This window comes from Heloderma suspectum, chromosome 4 (assembly GCF_057233095.1).
Source record: "Heloderma suspectum isolate Gila_16-S chromosome 4, 16-S_ref, whole genome shotgun sequence".
Classification (NCBI taxonomy): Eukaryota; Metazoa; Chordata; class Lepidosauria; order Squamata; family Helodermatidae; genus Heloderma; species Heloderma suspectum.
Window position 1 is genome coordinate 203,192,421 of NC_139461.1, and position 25,004 is coordinate 203,217,424.

The 25,004-nt window shown below is 41.4% G+C and overlaps 1 protein-coding gene and 1 long non-coding RNA gene across 2 annotated transcripts in view; both read right to left on the reverse strand.

Annotated features, from left to right (window-relative positions):
* The window catches only part of HS2ST1 (heparan sulfate 2-O-sulfotransferase 1), a 129,519-nt gene that overhangs the window by 71,073 nt on the left and 33,442 nt on the right, over positions 1 to 25,004 (reverse strand). The gene's annotated exons all lie outside the window — the stretch shown is intronic.
* LOC146347966 (uncharacterized) overlaps positions 6,417 to 25,004 on the reverse strand; it is a 51,437-nt gene continuing 32,849 nt past the window's right edge. The window contains exons 2-3 of the long non-coding RNA XR_014790486.1: positions 9,172 to 9,304; positions 6,417 to 7,026 (exon numbers count right to left, since the gene is read on the reverse strand). This is a non-coding gene — a long non-coding RNA (uncharacterized LOC146347966). The remainder of the gene's footprint in view (positions 7,027 to 9,171; positions 9,305 to 25,004) is intronic.

The following is a 25,004-nucleotide window of genomic DNA, read 5'->3' on the forward strand; positions in this document are numbered from 1 at the left end:
TTCCTCTGGCTCGAATCATGCTTGTTAATTTCACAAAGTTTAAATATAGCTTAAGTTGTCACTTTGCTTCTTTAGAGGACTGGTTACACTTAGCAGGCCACTATTGTGTTGTGTGTTCTTCAAGAATACAGGAAACAAAGAAAAACCAGGAATATTATGATGCATTAGCTTTTGACTTCTATTATAGAGCAAGTACTTAATAAAGAGAAAACTAAATATTTTATCGACGCTTCTCTCCACAAAAACATGCTTGAAATAAATCTTAAAGATTCTAATATCACTGGCCTAAAAGTGAAGTCTCCTTTAAGGTCTGTCAATACATTGCCCCATTTCCAGTTTTTGTTTTTAAAAAACTGGGTGGCCTGACCGAAATCCAAATAATTTAAAATACTATTTAAAATCAAGAAAAAAGAACATTTAATTTTCCCACTGCGTAATTCATAAATTTTCTGAGCAAGCATGCATACTAATTACTTGCTATAACAATTAACATGTACTAGTTTGGAACTAAGAAGAACCTGTATGCAACATAGAAGTATAACCCAAAACCTTTGGACATGTAAGGTTGAATTCAGAGAACAGGGCTTCTCTACCTTCTCTTTCCTGATGTAACCACTTCTTCTCCTTAAGCTGCTCATGAAAGTCAAAGGACCATCGAGTACAAAATGTGTGTGGGGGGGTGAAGCTGGGATGGGGAGAGGAATGGGGAGAGAGCCCATTTCTCACACAAGGGCCTCCATATCCAAACAGTAGTCCACATGCCTTTTGTTCTACAGTTGATAGAAACAATGGAATTAACGGATTCCTATTTGGCTCACTGCACACATGCAAGAATACTAAGCAGCATCACTTAAGGACTAAAATGCTCTGAACTTTCCAGAGGCAGATGCTGTTAATTACTGGGCAGGACAGTAACTCATCTTAACTTACACTGATTCTAGGGAAAGAGGCTTACCCTCTGCTTCTGAAATCAATAGGACTTTAAATTGATTTCCTCTATTTCGATTGTGTCTTAAGATGTTTATGCTATTTTGTTGGCTGCCATATTCATAATGACTACTGTTATGCTGGTTGAACTTCGAAGTCAGAATGTCCTCATGGTCCTTTTATACAGATGGTTTTAACTCATCATGACCAGTTTCGCATGACACCACAGCCCACCACAGGTTAATTTACATGCAGGAGCTGTCACATTGTGCCAGGTGCCTGCGGGCAACATTTTTGCATGCTGCCTGGGCTTGCCATAGCTTGTTGGGTTGTGCAAATGCAGGCAGTAGAGGCTGTTTGAGGGTTAGACAACCCTCACATAACCCATGGCAACAACCCTTACAAGTAAATTAACCCACAGTGGGCTGCTGTGCTCTGCGAACCAGCCCAATGTATTTGATGGTGGGTCATAATCCAGTTCTTAAAATGTTGCTAAAAGCAGACTTAAGTTTTATTTAAAAAAAAAAAAACATTTAAGAGAAAGTCAGATGCTTTTAAAAATAATCTCTATTCTGCTAAAAAAAATTGAATGAAGATGATCTGTTACCAAAATTATGCAACACTGTATGATAGGGATAAGCCAAAAAAAAATTAACAACAAAATTTAGCATATCTGCTTACATTCCCTAATGCCACAGCTGACTACCAGAAACATGGACTTGTGGTCTTCAGGAGCACCTGTCACACACCCTTTCTACCTTTTGAAGAGGCATCTTAAGTGATGAACCAGCTATTACTTGTATGAACTTCACAGTAATATTACTGAAGTAACACTTCGCAAATCAAAAAAGAATTCTCTGTAACCTTTTCCAAATGTTAGGAACAAGAGCTTGATTAACTTTATGTAAATGCATTCCCATATTGATCATGACCAAGCAGAAAATGTTAATTAAGACGTAAGCAAGGTATCCTAACTTCTCTGTAAGTTACTCATTAGGATTTGGATATAACATGACTACGGCCAGGTAGTGGTAATATTAAGAGCAATGTTTAAAAAATCACCTCTATAAACATACTGCAACATAAAGGCTGCATGACAATAACGGTATGATATAAAATTTGATGAAGTAGCTGAATACTTGGCACTTTTGTAACTTGGAAATTGACAAAAAACGTGAGTCTCGGGAGAAGGGGGATTCCATTATAGCAGATAGAATTGTTAACAAGTGGAACCTGGAACAAAACGGTGCAGTGTGGAGTACTCCTGTTCAGGGCTCCAGCCAGCTATGCCCTTTTCCATGATGCTCCATTCCATTCTCCCCTTGTTCCCCCCCGCTTTTTTTCCTTTCCAGCTACCCCAATCTCTTAGTATTCCACGGCCACTGAGCATGCTCAATCTTCACTCGACTGTTTTGAGTTCTCTACTCCCGGACTTTTCTCCTAAAGATGTTTCATGCATGTACAAACTCTGGAGTTCCTCCCAAGCCTAATACTTTCCTTATGCATGTACAATATGCCATTTTGGTCACATAAGGATCAGCGTTTGGATAATGGGTTTGCTACTAGTAGATTAAAATCATTAATAAATCAGTAATGATAGTAACGCAATCAAATTAACATGGTAACAAGTTCATTTTAAATCAGTGCTTATCAAAAGTGCTGTAATGGTAAAAAGATAATTAGTATTTGAGTGATGTACATTACCTATAACTTTAATACAACAAATGTCAGAGGAAGGTTTCTCAAAGGGACTCGAAGTTCCAAAGCAGCATAAAAATGCTGAGCCAATGATAAATACAAGTGCTTCTAAGTAGGAACTCTTCTACTAAAAATATTAGCAGAATAACAGAAAAATAAAGAGGGTTTTGAATGTGTGTCTATTTAAATTGCACAGGATTCATTAAAGAGAGGTTCAAATAATATGAAAAGACTGCTTTGTTTAAATATTAGGATGGAACTGTTCATTCAGAGCAAGGTCACAACTTAGTTATTCCTGTGATTTTCCAGTTACAGAGAACAAATTCGAATGCATATAACGGTGATAATGACGAATATTGTAAGCAACCATGGTCGGTTGTCTCTTGTAATATTAAATTAAAGCAACAACAGAAACTAAACTGGGAAGCAAAGGCTTTTTCCTGATGATGTGAGGATCCTGGAATGTTGCAACTGAGAATCAATTAGCCAAATGTCCTACGCCTGAAATCTCTCTTCTTGCGGTAAGATCACTATCTACAAGAATTCTATACCAGGTAACTGGTTAACAGACATTCTTGACCTCATCAAGTGACTTTGTTCATGTCCTTTCTTGTAGAGAAGTGGTTGCATTGGTGTCAATAGCACCTATTGATCTGGGTCTGCTGAGGAGCACTATCACCTGCCTCCATTTTCTTCTGCCATATTGAAACCAAATCTGTGAAACATCTCCCCCTGCCCCCAAGTGAGACCTTTCCAATCCTAAGAACACACACTTCCCATTTTTAGAGTCTTCTCCTCACTTCACACAGACAAAGGCTGCAAAGCTTAGCAATTCTCACAATATGCTAACCCACACTCAATGGTTGAGTGTGAGTTGTTTTGAACTGTGGGTTGTTTGTTGAACCGTGGGTTAACATGTTGTCTAAACACATCCAGGGTGGCTTGTTAACCATGCAGTGCAGTTTATTTTTCTCGAACAAGCCGCCTTGAGAACCCATGGTTCGTTGTTGGGTTTTTCAGGGTGGTTAACAAGCCACCCTAGCTGTATTCAGACAACACAATAACCCACTCTGTGGAAAACATGCTGCTTTCAGACAATACACTAACCCACGATTCAAAACAACACACACTCAACCACTGAGTCTGCTTGTTTCTCTTATGTGACAGGAATAGCTAGCACTAGAAAAAGTGCGGAGGAGGACTTTTGGTCTGGAAGACTACCACTTAACCTGAATGTTAAGGGCTCTGGATAGGGGCGAATGCTCCTTCCTTGTTCTCCTCGACCTCTCAGCGGCTTTTGATACCATTGACCACAGTATCCTCCTGGACCGCCTGGAGGGGTTGGGCATTGGAGACACCATATTGTGGTGGTTCCGGGCCTTCCTCTCCAGCAGGTACCAGAGGGTAGCACTGGGAGACGAGGTTTTGGACCCGCGGCCGCTCACTTTTAGGGTGCCACAGGGTTCCAATCTTTTCCCCGATGCTATTTAACATCTATGTGAAGCTGCTGGGGGTTATCATCAGGAGATTTGGGGTGCGGTGACATCAATATGCGGATGACACGCAGCTGTACCTCTCGGTCAAATCTTCACCAAGGTTGGCCATAGCATCCCTGTCCAAATGTCTGGAGACAGTGAGCGGCTGGATGGGGAGGAATAAGCTGAAGCTGAACCCTGACAAGACCGAGGTACTTTTGGTGGGAGACAAGAGGAGGTTGGGGGATGTTGACCTGGTGTTAAATGAGGTATGGCTATCCTTGAAAGACTGGATCCGCAGCCTGGGGGTCATTTTAGACTCCCAGCTGTCCATGGAGGCTCAGGTGTCAGCTGTGAGCCGGACAGCGCTGTACCAAGTCCATCTGATATGGCAGCTACGCCCCTACCTTCCCGACCATCTGCTCCCATCGGTAGTACATACCCTGGTCTCCTTGTTTAAACTACTGTAATGCACTCTACCCTTGAAGACGGTTCGGAAGCTGCAGCTGGTACAGAACGCGGCGGCTCGCCTTATTAAAAACAGCTGCCGGCAAGATCACATCATTCCACTGGTGAAGGAGTTGCACTGGTTACCAGTTGTTTTCCGGGCCAATTTCAAGGTGTTGGTTTTGACCTTTAAAACCCTATATGGTTCCGGCCCCGCCTACCTCAAGGAGCACCTCCAGCAACACCAGACAGGCCGCTCAACAAGATTAGCCTCAGATGGCCTTCTCTCTGTCCCATCAGCCAGGACAGCTAGACTGGTGAGGATGAGGGAGAGGGCCTTCTCTCTGGTGGCCCCCACTCTGTGGAACCCCCTCCCTAGAGAACTCTGCCATGCCTCCTCTTTAATAAGCTTCCGCCACGCATTAAAAACATGGTTGTTCAGGCAGGCATTTGGGGTGGGTTTGGGTATTTTTAGAAATATGTTTTTAATGTAGTATTTTATTGTTTTGAACTGTTCTTTTGTTGTACATCGCCCAGAGTAGCTGGGTGACCAGCCAGATGGGCGATTGATAAATTTAATAAATAAATAAATAATGTGTGAACTCATCTTCACTGTGGAAGAACGTAAGAGCAGCCATGGTAGATCAGACGAACGTCCATCTAGTCCAACATTCTGTTCACACAGTGGCTAACCTGCTGCCTCTGGGAAATCAACGAGTAGAACGTGAGTGCAACAGCACCCTCCCACCCATATTTCACAGCAACTGGTGTACATAAGCATACTGCCTCTGATACTGCAGGTAGCATATAGCCATCAGGACTAGTAACCGTTGATAGCCTGATCCTCCATGAATTTGTCCAATCCCCTTTTAAAGTCATCCAAATTGGTGGCCATCACTACATCTTGTGGTAGCAAATTCCATAGATTTAACTATGCACTGTGTGAAGAAGTACTTCCTTTTATCTGTCCTGACTCTCCCACCAGTCAGCTTGATGGGATGCCCCCAGGTTCGAGTATAATGAGAGGAGAAAAGTCTCTCCACCTTCTCCATACCATCCATAATCGTGTACACCTTACTCACTTTTTTCTAACATAAATAGTCCCAGATATTGTAAGCTTTCCTCATAGGGGAAACGTAGTTATTCTTGATTTTAATCTACAAGAATGCTCTTCTGGGGCAAGAAACCTTAAGTACATAATTAGTTCTCACATAATGCCCATACCTCACATAAAGCCTAAACACATTAATGTCTACAATACTATGCAGAACTGAAGCTTGTACCAAGGACGTTTGCAATAGTTCTCCACAAACCTGGCCATGGGAAAGCCACCCATTATACTGAAAAGAAAATTGGACTTTTGAATGTGCATGTTTTTGGAAAAATTAAACTTCTTCAGTGTCTACCATTTTTATAAACAAAGCTAGAATATTAAGATGCTCATACAAGCCTATAACTGCTTACCAGCCAGGTATGGTATGGGAATTCAGCACCCCCTTCAAGTCTCCTCTCCTAATCACTACTCACTTACCTCTAATGTGTCTGTATCACAATGGAAGAGAAGCATGCTTCTCAGAGATAAGCATTTGAAATTTAGAAACCAAAGGTTGGTCCTCCTTCTTTCACCCTTTATCCACAGTTGGCAAATCATTTGTTTATTAAAATATTTGAAAATGCATCCTCTAGACACAGGGTGGGAAAAGTACTGGTCTCTTCAAATCAATAGAGGATAGCCTATGGTATCCAATGGTAGTAGGATGAAAGAGGAATTATGTAAGGCCAGTTAAAATCCTGGACTCTCCTCCAAGCTTACACTGATTTATTCTTGCAAGACTGTTTGTAGTGTAACAAAGTGAACAACTACACATTATAGAGAAAAGCTTTTAATAAAACGCAGATAAAGCGTGAAGTAAAGATGGGAATGATTTGACAAGCCCAACCCTGGGAATGATTTGACAAGCCCTACCAGTGCCATTTCTCACCATGACGGCTTCATGAACATGGCACCAGACTTTGAGAGAGATGATTTGTAGGAGTCAGAGACTTCAGCACAATACTTAATATGTCCACTTTAAATCTGACAAGGGATCCCATGAGATCAAGCCAGTCTTGAATAAAAGTACATGACTTCATGGAAGTACTGAGGCTAACGGGACTGCTTATGTGTTTTCTTGGCATGCAAAGGTGAAAGGAATTTGGGTATAGCCTCTGTTTTCCACAGCGAGGAGCATGAATTATTTGCTAGGAAAGTTGGATATAGTAAGTCACAGTACCAAAGCAAGGGGGACAGGGTACTCCCTTATTCTTCACTAACACTGCAAAAAGCATGAAGATTGGTTGATACTTGTGCACGCAGGACATTACTCCAGTATTCCCTTTCCAGCACCTCATCCTTCGCTAATAAATCATTATGCCAGTCTTCTCTGAACTTGTCTTGGTGGCTGCTGCTTTTTCTTCATACCAAGTAGTACATTTGTTCCTAATAAAATACAGAAATATGATATTCCCATTATGCATTCTATACATTTAAAAAAAACCTTTGTTTATCATTAAAGTAGCAATAGATTTTTTTTACCTTCCCAAGATATACGGGAGGCCTCTTTTACCATAAATCTTAATGCAATCATAGAAATATTATGACAGGCTTTTTAGTGTATCAATAGAGCTGCGGTAATATGCTTGCTATTTTCCTTGGAAGAGATTCCATTACCTTAAAGTATATTGTGAACTAGTCACAATAATGTTTTCCCTTGGGAGCCACAGTGAATTAAAGGCTAGGTTTTAGCATTGATATTACCAGCTCAGCTGAATTCTGCTGCCAAAAATATTCAAGTAAGAGTTGTAGCAATGTTTGGAGGCATTATCAGTTGCTTGCTATTCTACATTGCAAACCCACAGACATGCAGGGAATCCTTAGTGAAGGCATTATAGTAAATAATGCAGGCAAAGCATTTAACAGTCAGCAGGGGCTGATTTTCACAGACTGAGATGGGCTGTCGTCTGATTGATGATATCCATTACCACAAGGTTGTGTTTTTAAGACAACAAATCAGTAATTACGTCCATGGTCAAATGATTAATAGTTTTTGTTGGTTTGAAGAGTCACGTTTAGATGGAAATTCTCAATGGGGTGAATTTTAGTTCTTGATCTCATTGATCAGTCTACTTTGAGACTATTGATTGCTGCCTGGAAATGTATGCTGTCAAGTGTTGTGGGGAAAGCAGATTTTTTTAAAAAAATAAAAGCTAAAAAGACAGTATTTTCTTAATTTGGTTGGTCCAATCCCTCACAAACTTAGGTAGTTACATGGGCATTTCTTGAAACCAAGTGAGGAGGGGGAACTGTTCTGGGTGGGGTGGTGAGTGGGTTTAGAAATAAAAAGAAATTTAGGGCAGAACTGGAATATATGTATTACTTCACTAAGAACATAAAATATTGTATGTATAACTTAACACATAAAATACACCTGCAGGCCAATATACTTGCAAAGTTATTCTGCTAATAGCAGCATGAATATCTGATTGGCAGATATTTTAAGTTCATGAACAGCAAGATCTTTACCATGGATAATGTATGCATTTGTTAGAAAAACATATGCCTAAAGCTTCAATCCAACGAACACTGACTAGTGAGCAAGTCTAATTGTACTTCCCCTCTATTTTTAATGTAGCACTTCACAAGACAGAATTTTTACAACTGTGCACAGGATGATGATTATTACTATTGCATTTTTTCAATGCATATGAGCCTAGCTTCTGTAATAATTTTAATAAGTATATTAAAAAAGAGAGTCTGGGTAGCGTGACATGTTGGGGTTGTGGATATCTTTTTAATACAGTAAGTCTTCTGTACATCTGTGTTTCCTCTAAGTAAACATGCTCAAGATTTTGCTGTAAGGCAAATATATTAAAAGCATGTATGTGCGCACGTGTATGTATTTAACCCAAAGTCACCAAACTGCATATCCAACCCCTGTTTGGGGGATTGTTATGCAGGGCAAACCCAACGCGTGAGAGATATGGGAGGGTTAAACAACGCTCGCATAACCCTAAAAGAGAGCATGGGAGGGTTGTTTAACTCTCTCATAATCCATGCTCGACGGATTTGCATGACACAACAATTCCCAAGCAGGAGTTGCATATTCAAAATGGCGGCCACATAGACTGCAGCCTAACCATAGGTTATGACCCATGGTGGGCTGTTGGGTTGCGTTAACGGCCCCACTGTGAAATTCCTGCTCAGCATAAAGCTCACAACATGGCTTCAGACAGCGAACTCTCTGCCCCTATTATTCTAGCCACCACCCTGTGTCACAGAAATGAATTACTTTCCAGCACTTTGCACAATTAGAAACCATTAAAATAGTGTCATGAAATTAAAATCTCAAATGGCAGATTTTTTTCAGTCGAAACCCAATTTAAACTAAGCTGTAGTTTCTTTTTTAAATATTGGATGACTTACACAGTCCCTTGAGACACTGATTGATGCAAGCGTGCATAATGACTCCCCCAGGAACTTGGTTAGCAACTTAAGTACAGTGGAAAATGTTTACACTTGTGACTTTGAATTAAGTACACTAAGTTGCATCTGCTTATAAAGATCTATCTACAAAGGAAGAAGTACCTGGCTTTCAGGTGACAGTGAGATAGCAACGTATCAGACTTTCCTTCCCAGTACAATTAGGTCACAAGACACCAAAGGTCGATTATATTGGTACATAATCCATTTCTTCACTAACTCCTAGCACTTCAAAAACCTGCATAATAAAAACATTAAAATGTAATTGCTCCAAGAAATGATCTTCACAGTGCCTTATTGTGACTCAAACACAGAGCGATTAAAAGGAACATTCTTCCCATAACAAAAGTCACAGAACCTCCTTTAAAATGTTCTGTCTCCTTTGAAATAGGACACCTTCACATACCCAGCTAAAAAACTAAGATGAGAGGACATAAATGAAAGAGGGCTGCGACAACAGCATTTTTGGCACAGTTCTTACTCACATTCAAGAGTGAAGTTCCATCCAATCCAAATTTCTAGACTGATTAACTCCATCAGGATTCTGACAACTGTATTATTGTACAATGCCTTAGACCTTCCAAATGTGCAGATTTATTAAGTCAATACACACAAAAGGGACACCTGCCTTCCAAGCTCATAGCACTGGTGGCAGCAGCCCATCATCTTGCATTCCTCCCTGTCCCAGACTCATCTACATGGCTCCATTCTCAACAGTGTAAAAAAGTCTCAAGGAGTGGAAGACTCAGAATGGGTAGAGACATGCCCCTCATTTATGGGGATGCTAAAATCCACTCACTTGGTTTGCACACAATGCTAACCCATGGTTTATTTAAACCATGGTTAATCCATGGTTGTTGGCCCACCTCGGGTTTGTCTAGCAGACGATCAAACTAACCATGGGTTGTTTTCTCAATTCCTGGTTTGTTTCCCTCCACCTTTGCCTGCTCCCTGCCTGCAGTGCTCTCACTTCTCCGCTTTCACTCAGCAACCCACAATCAGTTTAGGAACCCACGATCAGCTCCTGCTGAACATGATGTCCAAACCCAGACTGCTGGGTTGTTTAGGGGCTAAACACCCCAGTGGTTAACCCATGGTTTGTTGTTGGGTTAACTGCCGGGTTATTTAGTCCCTGAACAACCCAGCAGTCTGGATTTGGACATCATGGTAAGCAGGAGCTGATAGTGGGTTGCTGAGTAAAAAGTGGAAGAGTAGCACACACTACAGGCAGCCACTTACTCTCTCCTACTCGTCCCCAACACATCAGTTTTTAAACTGATGAGCTGTTACATACGAACAGCCCCTTCCCCATCCCAAAAGCCTTTGTGGCCCTGCAGTACTGCCACGTAGAGCGGCTAGAATGGTTTGTTTGGGGGGGGGGTTACCATTCTTGCTCACCACCTCTGTAGCCTAGGTAAACAAACCCATGAACAATCCACAATTCTGGGTTCAGACATAATGACAACCCATGGTTTAAACAAACCAGAGTTTACAACCCAACAATCTCTTTCTAGGTTGCTCAGTTAACAGATCATGGCTTGTTAGTGTAAGTGGGTTCGCACATCACAACAACACAGAATTCAATAGCCCATACATAAAATAAACCATAGGTTGGCATTACGAGCAAACCAGATGGGAAGACAAAGAAAGCAATGGGCAGACAGGCTGTTTTGAACTTCTGCAGGAAGGAAAACCAACACAACCCCTGCCTTTTCTGTGCTAGCCTCATAACCCTGAAGTAACCTCCATTTCAAGGAGGTCTGCTTGTCATCTTGCTTGAAATCTTTTTGGAGGCAGGTAAAGCTTTTCTCCCCTTCATGGATCACTGCCTTGTTGTGGCTAAGGGGCTTGCGTAACTCAGTGAAGCCATAAACTATGCCGTGCAGGGCCACCCAAGACGGACAGGTCATGGCAGAGAGTTCTGACAAAATGTGGTCCACTGGAGAAGGAAATGGCAACCCACTCCAGTATTCTTGCCAAGAAAACCCCATGGAACGTATCACAAGGCTAAAAGATATGACGCCGGAAGATGAGCCCCTCAGGTCGGAAGGTGTCCAATATGCTACTGGGGAAGAGCAGAGGGTATTTCCAAGTAGCGCCAGAAAGAGTGAAGCGGCTGGGCCAAAGCCGAAAGGACACTCAGCTGTGGATGTGTCTGGTGGTGAAAAGAAAATCCGATGCTGTAAAGAACAATATTGTTTAGGAACCTGGAATGTCAGATCAATGAATCAAGGTAAGCTGGAGGTGGTCAAACATGAGATGGCAAGATGGAACATCGACATCTTGGGAATCAGTGAACTAAAATGGACAGGCATGGGCAAATTTAATTCAGGTGACCATCATATCTACTATTGTGGGCAAGAATCCCTTAGAAGAAATGGAGTAGCACTCATAGTCAACAAAAGGGTGGGAAAAGCAGTACTGGGGTACAATCTTAAAAATGATAGAATGATCTCAGTACAAATCCAAGGCAATCCATTCAACATCACAGTAATTCAAGTCTATGCCCCAACCACTGATGCCGAAGAAGCTGAGGTTGATCGGTTCTATGAAGACCTACAACACCTTCTAGAACTAACACCAAAAAAAGATGTCCTCTTCATCATAGGGGATTGGAATGCTAAAGTAGGAAGTCAAGAAATCACTGGGATAACAGGCAGGCATGGCCTTGGTATACAAAATGAAGCAGGACAAAAGCTAATAGAGTTTTGCCAAGAGAACACGCTGATCATAGCAAACACTCTTTTCCAACAGCACAAGAGGCGACTCTACACATGGACATCACCAGATGGTCAATATCGAAATCAGATTGATTATGTCCTTTGCAGCCAAAGATGGAGAAGCTCTATACAGTCAGTCAAAACAAGACCTGGAGCTGACTGTGGCTCAGATCATGAGCTTCTTGTTGCAAAATTTCGGCTTAAATTGAAGAACGTAGGGAAAACCACTAAACCATTCAGGTATGACCTCAATCATATCCCTTATGAATATACAGTGGAGGTGAGGAATAGATTTAAGGGATTAGACCTGATAGACAAAGTGCCTGAGGAACTATGGACGGAGGTCTGTAACATTGTTCAGGAGGCAGCAACTCAATCCATCCCAAAGAAAAAGAAATGCAAGAAAGCAAAGTGGCTGTCTGATGAGGCTTTACAAGTAGCTGAGGAAAGAAGGGAAGCGAAAAGCAAGGGAGAAAGGGGAAGATATATCCAACTGAATGCAGAGTTCCAGAGAATAGCAAGGAGAGACAAGAAGGCCTTCTTAAATGAACAATGCAAAGAAATCAAGGAAAACAGAATGGGAAAGACTAGAGATCTCTTCAAGAAAATTGGAGATCTCAAGGGAACGTTTTGTGCACAGACGGGCATGATAAAGGACAAAGAAGGCAGGGACCTAACAGAAGCAGATGAGATTAAGAAGAGGTGGAAAGAGTACACAGAAGAACTATACAGGAAAGATCTTAATGTCCCTGATAGCCATGAGAGTGCGGTCACTGAACTTGAGCCGGACATCCTCGAGAGTGAAGTCAAGTGGGCCTTAGGAAGCATGACTAACAACAAAGCTAGCGGAGATGACAGTATTCCAGCTGAGCTACTTAAAATCCTAAAAGATGATGCTGTTAAAGTGCTGCACTCAATATGCCAACACATTTGGAACACTCAGCAATGGCCACAAGACTGGAAAAGGTCAGTTTACATTCCAATTCCAAAGAAGGGCAACGCCAAAGAGTGTTCAAACTACCGCACAATTGCACTCATTTCACATGCCAGCAAGGTGATGCTCAAAATCCTACAAGCTAGGCTTCAGCAGTATGCGAACCGTGAACTACCGGAAGTACAAGCTGGGTTTCGAAGAGGCAGAGGAACTAGAGATCAAATCGCCAACATTCGCTGCATCATGGAGAAAGCAAGAGAATTCCAGAAAAACGTCTATTTCTGCTTCATTGACTATGCTAAAGCCTTTGATTGTGTGGATCACAACAAACTGTGGCAAATTCTGAAAGTGATGGGAGTACCAGACCACCTTACCTGTCTCCTGAGAAACCTGTACGAGGGTCAAGAAGCAACAGTAAGAACCAGACATGGTTCAAAATTGGGAAAGGAGTACGACAAGGCTGCATATTGTCACCCTGCTTATTTAACTTATATGCAGAGTACATCATGAGAAACGCCGGGTTGGATGAATCAGAGGTCGGAATTAAGATTGCTGGGAGAATTATCAACAACCTCCGATATGCAGACGATACCACCCTAATGGCAGAAAGCGAAGAGGATCTAAAGAGCCTCATGTTGAGGGTGAAAGAGGAGAGTGCAAATGCTGGTTTGAAACTCAACATTACAAAAACTAAGATCATGGCATCTGGCCCTATCACTTCCTGGCATATAGAAGGGGAAGAAATGGAAGCAGTGACAGATTTTACTTTCTTGGGCTCCAAGATCACCGCAGACGGTGAGTGTAGACATGAAATTAAAAGACGCTTGCTCCTTGGGAGGAAAGCTATGGCAAACCTAGACAGCATAGTAAGAAGCAGAGACATCACCTTGCCGACAAAGGTCCATATAATCAAAGCTATGGTTGTCCCAGTAGTAATGTATGGCTGTGAGAGCTGGACTATAAGGAAGGCTGAGCTCCGAAGAATTGATGCTTTCGAACTGTGGTGCTGGAGAAGACTCTTACGAGTCCCCTGGACTGCAAGGAGGTCAAATCAGTCAATCCTAAAGGAAATCAACCCTGAGTGCTCATTGGAAGGACAGATACTGAAGCTGAAGCTCAAATATTTTGGCCACCTAATGCGAAGAGAAAACTCTCGGGAAAAGACCCTGATGCTGGGAAAGACTGAAGGCAAATGGAGAAGGGGACGGCAGAGGATGAGATGGCTAGACAACATCACCGATGCAATGAATATGAACTTGAGCACGCTCCGGGAGAGAGTGCAGGACAGGAAGGCCTGGCGTGCTATGGTCCATGGGGTCACGAAGAGTCAGACACAACTGAACGACTGAACAACAACAAAAAGTTTTTCTTCTGTCAACCTTTGGGGAGTTAAGCATTTTTGAAGTGTATTCTACTGCTTCTGTGTTATTAAGTTTCACTTAATTCCAAGTTTACCTGGTTTTTAGATGTTATTGTTTTACATTTCACACAGTTAGCCAGCCACCTTGAAAACATTCATTGAAAGTCTATAACTCTCATAAAACTTAAAAACAAAATAAAACCGCAGCAACAAGAGAATAAAGCCTTTGCTGCCCATATTCTTGTCAAGGTGTCCTGTGAATTACATATCTTGCAGTAGTGGCTCTACACACCAGCTCCCCTGATCAAATTAGGGGAAAGGCTGGTATGGCAGAGTATAAACTACATTTTAAAATACATTTTAAAATATCCCTCTAGGTTGGCTAGTTTAGCTCTAAGACATTATGCAGACACAAGCATTTAGATTCTATTCGGCCACAATCATACAGCTGTTACTGAAGCTGACAGAACTCATAGTAGTACAGCCTTTGGTGTCTGCTACTTTGCCATCACATCAAAACCAAGGTATTTTGAGGCCAGGGCAAAATTCAACAATAAGCATAAAAAGAATCTGGACAAAAGAATACTTTCCTAAAAGTACCAGTACCATTTGCGGCTGGTTTCTTAAACATTCTTTGTTACATTTAAGTAAGAGCTTGAGGCTCAGTTCTTTGCTAGTTACTCAATTTGTTTGCATTTGGAATAATGTAATGATTCTAAGTGCTGGAGAAAACCAATTTTCTTTTAAAGCAATGCACACATTAGAACATCTTCAGGATTACTATTACTATTAAGAGATGACTGAATACATTTGCCATCCAAAAATATACAGCACTCAGCAGCACACTTTTACAGGTCAATGGGTTTTGTACAGAGTGATAGCTAAGAACTACTTTGTCAAGTATGCCTGTCTAAGTCAATATGTTCCTTGCAAAAATATGCTGTCGGGCGATAAAATAAAGCAGACTTTTAGGCAAGCTATTTATTTTCCCAGGTACTGTACATACTTTCAGTTCTTCTCATGGACCTTCTATGAAAATGGAAGAATGTTTTTTTAAAAGATAATAATCTGAAATCGGAATACCACAATGAAGTTCCATTAACACACAAACCAAATGTCCTCCACTCCAAAATGGATTTTGTCTCGTGCCCCTCAAAACTCTTATGCTCAACAGTACAATGGATTTTCTCTTATGGTATTACAGTACTCACTCACTACTGCACCTTAAAACTTAATCTCTACCAAACAAAATTACAGCTTTCCAAGCTTCCACATGGAAGCTATGATAAGGTAAACAAGTTTACAATTGCAATGTGGATGAGTTTTCTGGCTCCTAATATATCCAGTACCCCTTTGAGGGGAAGGGATCATCTCACACAGCATTGGACTGCTCCGTTATCCTAAACACCAGACAGGGGAAAGAATCTGGTACACAGAGGACCAGGCTTCCCACATACCCTCCCTCCACTCTCTACCCCACACACCTCAGCTGTCCAATGTAAGTGTACTGATTGTATGCAATACAGCTTCCACAGCTCTTGCCTACAACCCCAGATATATTTATAAATTGATTTTTATCTGCGCAGAACCCATTAATATTTTTAAAAAGGCAATTAAGGGAATGTCTGCTCCTGAATTAGATTGTCTACATCTACATTATACCTGCATTAGAATATCCAAAGGACCGTGTATTGCCCTGTAGAGGGGTAAGCTACTTTTTAAGCTGAGTATTAGCTTTCTTCTTTGGGTATGCATGCTTCTAACAAAGTATCTAAGGCAATTTTGGCTGTGAATGAAGTTCTTATATTCATCGTTGTTTTGCACTGCAGCCATAGGCAGGGTGGGAAAGGAACACACACTGTGTCTTGAGCAGTACCATATAGCTTGGCCCCAAGAATTCCAAAAGAATAAGACAAGATGCACCATCTAGACTTATTTCAATCTGGCTTCAGGCTTTGTTTCTAATTTCTGTTCGAGCCTTTGGCACTTGTCCTGCAGGTTTTCATCTTGTTTCCCACACTAGGTGAGGTCATCTGGAGTTTTGGAGATAGGTGCCGTGGGTATGCTGGTAACACAGCTCTAGTTCTGCTTGTTATCCAAGTTAGTGAAAGTGCTGAATCAGTTCCTGGGTTCAGTAATGGATTGGATGAGCGCCAATAAACAGAATTCTGACAAGACAGAGGTTCTGTGGGAAGATGGTTCTCATGTCTGGGGAGATGGTGTTCAGTCTCTTCTGAACGGAGTTGTACTCCCCCTGAAAGAGCAGGCCCATAGCTTGGGGTTTGTCTTTGACTCAGCTTTGCTAAACACCCAGAGTTCCTTTTACCAGCCAGATTAATACAATGTGTTATATATGGGGATGCCTTTCAACATGTTTCAGAAGTTTCAATCAGAATAGAATGCAGCTGCCAGAATTATGACTTGCGCTGCTCATTTTCCTCACACCACTCTTAAGAGCATAACTGGCTGCCTAGGTTAGCTTCTATACCAATTCAAGACACTAGTGCTCATCCTTACAAACTTAAAAGGCAAGGGAAACTTTCCAAGGAGGCCTAGCCCACACCAATGCTGTTGCATTTTAGGCAACCAGGCAAACCTCTTTTTATTCACCCAGGCATTTTAAACTCTTGTTGGCTGGTGTGCTATTAGCATATCCTAATCTTTTAACTGCTGTTATTTTGTTGTTTCTTCTGTTGAATTGTATAACTGAATGTTTATGCTGTTATAAACTGTTCTGAAATCGAATGTAACAGTGAGTCCATAAATACTTTAAAAGAAAAATAAGTAGGTGTGGCAAGCAAACCAACAGAATGAGTTAGACTCAAGTCCAGGGAAAGGGCCAAGGTGCAATGACAGAGCACATACTTTGCATGCCTCACATTTCCAAGTAGGGCTGAAAAAAGTCCTGCCCGAAATCCTGCAGAGTTGCTCCCAGTGTCGAGAATACTGCTCTAGATAGACCAAGGGTCTGACTGAGAATAAAGCAGCTGTCTAATTTCCTTATTGAGGATTCTTAAAGCTCATTACCTCCTGATTTTATTTATTTTAAAACATTTATATACTACTTTTTGGACATATGAACTGAAAGCAGTTTCCATTAAAATAGTGGGTCAATAAGCATCAATAAGAATTTACACAACAGAAGAGTAAAGACAAAGAAATAAAAAAATTAGCTGCCAAATGACGTCATCAATCAAGACTAAAACATACTTTAAAAACCAGGCAAATAAAAAACTTTTAATCAAAACTTCAACAGAGTTGTCAGGTGAACCTCCCTAGGGAAAGCATTCCAAAGCCCAAAACAGAAACACCCTATTTCAGGGCACTACCAGTCTCTGTTCAAATAACTGGGGGCTCTGCAGAAGAGCCTCGGATAAGAACCTTAATACCCAGATGGGTTCATGTGGAAAGTGGTGGCTCTTGAGGCATCCTATCCCCAAGGGCTTGAAGGCTTTAAAGATTAAAAGTAGCACCTTAAATTGAGCTCGGAAATGGACTGGAAGCAGTGTAGCTGTTTCAAGACTGGCAAGATGTGTTCTATATGAACTCCAAACACACTTCTCTTCCTGGCTTGTTGAGTAGGTAAGCGCACAATTAATTACACCATCCTGCTTAGCTAATTGGCCAGAGGTGGAGAAGGAGATAAAAGAGATTGTCAAAAACAAATTTCCCCCAGATTTTTAAGACAACGGTGCTATTAATTACAACTAAAGAGTGGGTGGTCACTATTGAATTACATAATGCTAGTAAGTCCTCCTAGATCAGGGCTGGGGAACTCACAGCCTTCCATATATTGTTGGACTACAACTCCCTTCAGCCCCAGCCAGCAGAGTCAATGGTCAGGGATGATGGGAATTGTAGCCCCAAAACTTCTGGAGGCCCTACCTATCCAAGCTAGAACCAGGTAGGCATGGGGAACCTCCACCCCATGGACCACATACAGCCTGCAGGAGTTCCCCAAATGGCCTGCCACTTTCTTCCCCAGGCCACACCCCCTCTCCTGCAAGAGAAAAGCTTTCATCTCTGATGAGCAGCTGACTGGAGAGAAGAGTTTTTCCCTGTTGGAACACTGAAAAAGGTTCCTTTTCTCAGCACTCAGCAGGAGAAAGTTTTCCTCTCTGATCAGCTGCTGATCAGATAGGAGCTTTTCCCTGGCAGGGAAAGGGGACATGGCCGGTGGGGGGCGGCAGGGAGAAACGCTTCTGGCTGAGTCAGTCCTGCTTACATCGGAGGCTTGCCCTGCTTAGTTCTGAGTGGATATGCTGCTCACGCTTATTTCTGAGTATACAACATGCAGATGCTTGGTATTTGGGATGGTCTTTGGAAGTCCTGCTGGGTTTTCAGTTCTGCTTACTTCTGAGTAGGCTTAAAATAAGGATCACATTTTGTCCCTGCCCACTTTGCTTTTGTCCTGCTCACAGATGGAATTCAGTGCTTGGACTAAAAACGTTTTCCCACTCCTGAAGTAAAAGCTTAAGAGACCTTCCAAAGCTTGAGGAAGGCTACATGCCTCTCAATCTAGAGACCTGAAGGTTCAGGCAAAAGGTAACCTGGGGAGTAAACAAAGGGAGCTGTAGCCACACAGTGTAACTAGGGACTTCAGCTAGTCACTAGTTAGGTGGTCACAGTCACCCAACCAACAACTGTGAAGTGTCAATAATAAACTTGAAGTTCACGAGGGAGCCCATAAGAGTGAACTACTTCAGATTTAACTGTAAGTGGGAAATTACGAAATGAAATCACTTGACCATCTTAATGGTCAGAGGTCCATAATTCGGTTCATCATGATGATTACCAGCTTTCTTTCAAACCCTGGAGCTGGGTTAGGGGTGGAGCTGTTTTCCACAATCGAGCTGATCTTTGGAGGCCTTCCAAGTACGTCTGAAGCCCAAAACAACTGCAGGAATAATTCTTGCACTCTTCTCCAGCTTCAGTCTGGAGAGGAGATTGTTCCTCCATTTTCACCTTCCCCTGCTCCAAATTTGGAGCAGAGTCTTGGCCTTGTGTAGGAGGCATACCACAAGGTCAGGGACATGACCTTACTGCTTTCCCAACAGGAAGACACAGTCCTGGCTAGTAAGACAAGCCAAAGCTTGTGAAATCCTGAAAATATGTTCATGACTACCTTCAGTTTATCTTGCATGACAATCATTTGAGAATATGTATTCAAGAGTTGTGATCAAAGCATACAAAACACAATTAAAGGTTTGAGATGTTATACTTGTGTGCTTACTAGTGGGAGGCCACATGCAATGTTTGAGGTAAGACAGCCACAGTTTTGCTGCCACTTTGCATGAGGTCCACCCACCCTTCAGATACTTCCACTCACTAGAGAGCCCAGAGCAGCTTTGGTGATGGCACAGAGAAAAAAAAGAGAAACCATTTGCAGCCATGGATAATATCACACTAAAACCACCACAATCTCATTGTGTCATAGCTTCTTTTCCACAACATTGAATGCATTAATCATCTTCCTTGAGTTACATTAGCAGAGCAAAAACTGGTGTAAGCTTGCATAAATGGCTTTAAATTGATAGACTTACAAACACTAAATCTATTTCCAACCATTCAGATACATTGACCATTACACAAGAACCTTATTTTTTCTATGCTTTTGTTCTTCCCGCAACAGACCTGCAACAAAGCCAACTATTACAGTAAATTTACATTAAAAATGCTGAATAATGGAATTGAAGTAATGGAGATGCTTTATATAATGGAAATCAATCCCACATTATTTCCAGTTTCAAAGTGATTTCCGGGTGTCTCAGTTTTAAGCAATGACAAATGGAGACCTCTTCTCAACAAAACAGCCATTAAGCCAAAATGTAAGAGAGAGACTTTTCATTCCCATTCTTTTGAAATCTCTGAAAATTGCATAAATTACATTAAGTGAGGAACATCACATTTACACAAAACCAGTTTACTAAATTACATCAAGAGACAAAATATAATCACAGTGAATTGATTATAAATTAAGAAATGATTATGTTGCATTTTCCCTCTTGGTGTAATTTTGTAAATGTGACTTTATGTAAATGTAAAGTGATGTTCTACAGGTAATGTAATTTACACTTAATTTTCTTTCCCTTTAGAAGAAAGCACACAAAGAAACAGTACACTTTTAATGTTGTAATGCAAAAGCAGTATAATTTGTAAGCTAAAAAACAAGATGCCAAAGGAAAAGCTCTTCAAAACTAATGTTCCTACCTTGAATTAACTGGCTTTTCAGAAGTAAAACATGGACGTGTTCGGTATTGCTAAAAACAGCATGGTAAAATGAAAGGAAGGCAACAGTGCACACTGAAGATAGTACAATGCATACCACATAAGATTCTGATGGTGCATCTTAGTAGGCAAGAAGAAAAACTGGAGGCTTTTCAAAGTTTTATCCGTTAGCATTCAGTCCTACCTTAAGGTAGGGAGACAAACTACTTGGATCCACACCACACAAGTTTCCTAGAGCTAGGAGATCCATGACAATTGTATGAAAAGGGGTGGTGTCCATCACATGAGAAATCTACATAACTGAAGGGAGATATAGGGGGATACATACCCATAAGTAACTGTACTCACAATACTGGCCTACCCACAATCTCATTGCACATTTTGGATTGGAGGCAATCTGACATCTGAACAGCTCTCAAGTGGCATAATATTTATTTTTATTTATATGAACATCTATATACCAAAGAGCCTCAAAGTGCTTCACAACACACAATCCTAATACAACAGAAAAAACAGAGCGAGCCACTCTAAAAAACAAAATAAAAAGTTAACACAGTTAAAACCCATTCACCACCTGATGAAATGAAAATATCTTGACTGTCTGCCTAAAACCACCAGAGAAGGGGTTAATCAAACCACTCTTGGGAGAATGTTCCACAACCAGGTTGCTGAGAAGGCTCTATGTCATGCTTCTGCCAGTTGCACCTTCCTTGGGAAAAACACACATGAGGGCCTTCGAGGACCATAAATGACGGGCAGGTTGATGTAGAAGAAGGCAGTCCTTCAGATAACTTAGTCCCAAGCCCTTTATGGCTTTATAGGTAAAAAGAAGCACCTTGAATTGGGCCCAGAAACAAATAGGAAAGTAGTGGAGATAAAACATTATCAATGTAATCAGAAAAACAACACCTGAAAGCATTCTGGCTGTCACATTTTGGGGTAGCTACAGTTCCCAAAGACTTTTCAAGGACCCAATGTAGAGTGCACTGCAGTAATCCAATCTGGTGGTGACTAAGGTATGTGTAAGTGTGGTCACATCTACTTTCTCCTGGAGGATATTCCCCATAGTAAACAGAATTTAGGTTCAGTATGGAAATATCCCATCTCTAGCAGTCAATAACAAATTCCATGAACTGAAGCATCTTCAACACGCTGCAGATTGACAGTTGTTTGTTCAGTACGGGATACTAAAATACTTTAAATGACCAATTTGCCAGGTTATTTAAATTCTACTTTCCTATTTATGAGTGAACCTTTGGTGAAAGTTTTTGTAGTAGGACTTTAAGATTCTTCCTACAATGTGTGGTTATGCATTTCAGGGTTTTCTAGCAATCTGTGGTCTTGGGCTGTGTTTCAGCTTCCTAACTAGAGTGGAGCTAGTCCTTATATGATTCTTCATGCCCCTGTATGATTTTTGGTCTGGGGATTCTTTTCCTTTCTTCTCTCTCTCTTTTGGAGGATGTGTGTTCAAAGTGAGCTTACACAGGTTTTGTTGAATGCTAATACAAAATCAACAGAGGTTTTCTTTATTTTGTAGTGAGACATCAAAAGGTTGGGTAAGCATACATAGTTTAATGGATTCGGTCATCAGGTTGGGTTAATGTAACATATACACTATAAACAATAGTGCTGCCCAATATATTAGTTAATCTCCCCCCAGACTAGAAGTTTAATTGCTCCCACAGTTTCTGAATAGCTGAGCATCTTACTCAAACACACACACCAACAGGCAAACAGGAGTCAATAACTTGATTTGCGAACTTACCAGGGGATATTTAACCCAGGATGAGTCTCAGCCATTGTGAATACGCAACTCCCAATGGGGTTGCAGCATGTTGTTCAACCCCAGCCACCGTGAGTTATTCAAGGGTTAAATAACCCTTGGTTTGTTGCCACATCATGTGCTTTACAGTACATTACTGTACAGTACATTACAATACATTACGGGGGGGGACGGGACACAAAGCCAGTGCTTTCAGTATCAGCTGTAACATATAATAGTTGTTGTTCGCATGACACAAGAGCCCACCCAGCTTATTTTGTTGCACTGATGAGCCAACATAGCAGAGGATTGGGTTCAATCAAGATATATACTGGCAGGCAAAGTAATCCGAGCAGCTGGAACTTACTCTGCCTACTCTCTACACATCTCTAAAGAGGTAAGCAATGACTATTACAGAAATACCACTATCTACGCGACAGGTACACTAAAACATTTCAGTTTCCTGTTTAGACTTTTGATTTTCTCGAAAGATGAAAAGCCATTTAGAATAAACTGCTGAGTAGAGAGAGCCATTTTACACATTACACAGAGGTGGTAGACAGAAGTCAAGGAATCCTGGACTGTACCATTCCAGACTGCAGCAGGGGCAGTTATCCAGAAATCCCCTAATCAGCTAGCTGGGGCAAATGTTACAGCCCTCTGGAAATGCCACCCAGCAGCTTCACACAGCCACTCACTTGTACTGAGATTTGGAGAAGTTAACAGCAGGGGTCTTCCCCACTGTTCTTAACACTTCCAAACTACAACAGTTTGCTTCAAACTTGAGCACGCTATTTCAGACAACCTGATGGAGGGGGCAGGATCTGATCTCATTTTCAGAGATCTGAATGTAACAGCCAGCAGGAGACACACCTGATGCATCTTCCATGATTCAAACCCCAGCATAAGTAAGCCAAATCTCTCCCCCACCACAAGTCTTCTAGCCAGTGGAGTTTTGTCTCCCCAATGTTGAGCTCTAAGAAAGGTAAAACACAGACTCCTGCTGTTTCTTACTTACTGTTTCTTACTTACTCCATAATATAACTCAGCTATGGCCCTATCCATAAGCTAGAAGACTGGGAGGGGGGGAATAGAGTTGGTGGTGAGGATACCAATATTTGTGCCCTGCCTCCAGGTAGATTTTAGAATGCTACCTTATCTCCCTGGTGCACCAGTGCTATTATATGGAGGAAGATTTTCATATAGGACAGCACTCTTGCCCATGTGTGTTGCAGACGCTGTTCTTAATTTGGAGGCTGGCCTTAATCCTTTGAAGTGTCTGGCATGGACATATTCCATTCATTTCTGGCCCCATTGCTGCCTTGTAGTCCCCTCCACCTCCTTTGCATCTTTGGCAGTAACTGATTCCTATACATCACTTTGGACAAAGCAAATGGTACAGAAAGTTAATTCAATAGGGCTCCCCCCCTTCCTATTTACTATCTTTAGACGTGGATAGTGCAAAATTTCCAAACATAGGTTGCGAGATATTGACTTCCAAGAATTCTATTGTGCAGCACTTGGGCCCCCATTCCCCAGATTTGGGGGTTCGCCAGGCTCCTTCTCCAAAGACGGAATAGCTTATTTAAACTGGTGATCAGTTCCTAAATATAGGAGTGCACTCTCTTTGGCCCAGCTTAATGTTTTACCCTCTAAACTCTTAGCTGGAAGATATTCCAAAACACCAGTAAATGAGAGATGTTACCCTTGTAACGATGTTGAAGTGGAATCTGTAATACATGTTTTGTACAACTGCCGTTACTACCGGAGGATCAGAGATGCCCTGATACTTCCAACTACTCAGACTTTTCTAAGTCAGTCTTTAGAATCTCTTATGTGTATCTTTCTCGAAGGATCCAACAGATTAATCACTGAGCAAGTTGCTACATTTCTGAACGTCGCTTGTCGCTATTTTAACTAGATCCTCTATGGCACTGTGACTACAATTTTATGATGTAGATCAATATATTTTATTGTTATGTACATTGTTATTTACATTGTTATGTATATTTTTCTGGTGGTCAGTTGACCGTAAATGAAGGATTCATTCATTCATATGGGACAGCATTCAAAATGACACCTCCCCATCACCTCTCAACCTGAAAACTATACTAAATGTGTAGAATAGTTCCTGTTTCTACCATTAACAGAGCACGATACCCTTGGTTATAAAATCCAGCTGCCCTACTACACCTAACCCTGGTGAATGAATAGTTTCAAGTCTATGAACGGTTTTAAAGGTTTTCGATGAACTATGACCAGCAGTTTCAGGAATCAGATAGAATTATCACCATGGGGGTAAAATGTAGTGTTTCAGATGTTCTGGACAGAGCTCACAACACAATGAGATCCTCCATGCCAAATCAAGTGGGACCCCAAGTTCATACTTCTGAATACAAAGGGATCCAGCTGAACTCTACAAACACCTTTTATGAAACCTAAAGCTGGCAACTAAGTTGTGATGGAACTCAGCAACACTCCCCAATTTTCCCTCCAAAAAGAAACTTAAGACTTAGTATAGGAAATCAATATACTAAAAACTGACAAACGAAGTCAGAGATAAGCAGTTTTACTATATGAAATTCTGTTTCTTCCCCAATATAGACATGAGGGTTGAGTTCATATAACTAGCTAAGGGGTTAAATTAATGTGCCTGTACTGAAGTAACCCTTCTTTAACAAAGGCTAGGATCGAAATTAGTGCGTAAGGACACTCTGCTCACTCACAGAAATGTTTAAATCCCCTGCTTGCAGCAGCAGCCCCTACTCCACCTGAAAAACTTTGTCACACTTGGGAGCCTTCCAGAGTGGGACAAGGAGCTGCTGCCAGAAGAAATTCTTGCTCTTCCCACTGTGCATGAGCAGAACCACTTTTCACTGGTGCAAGGTGAGCTTGTGGGATCTAACCTAACGTGACCATCAAAGATTAATTGCT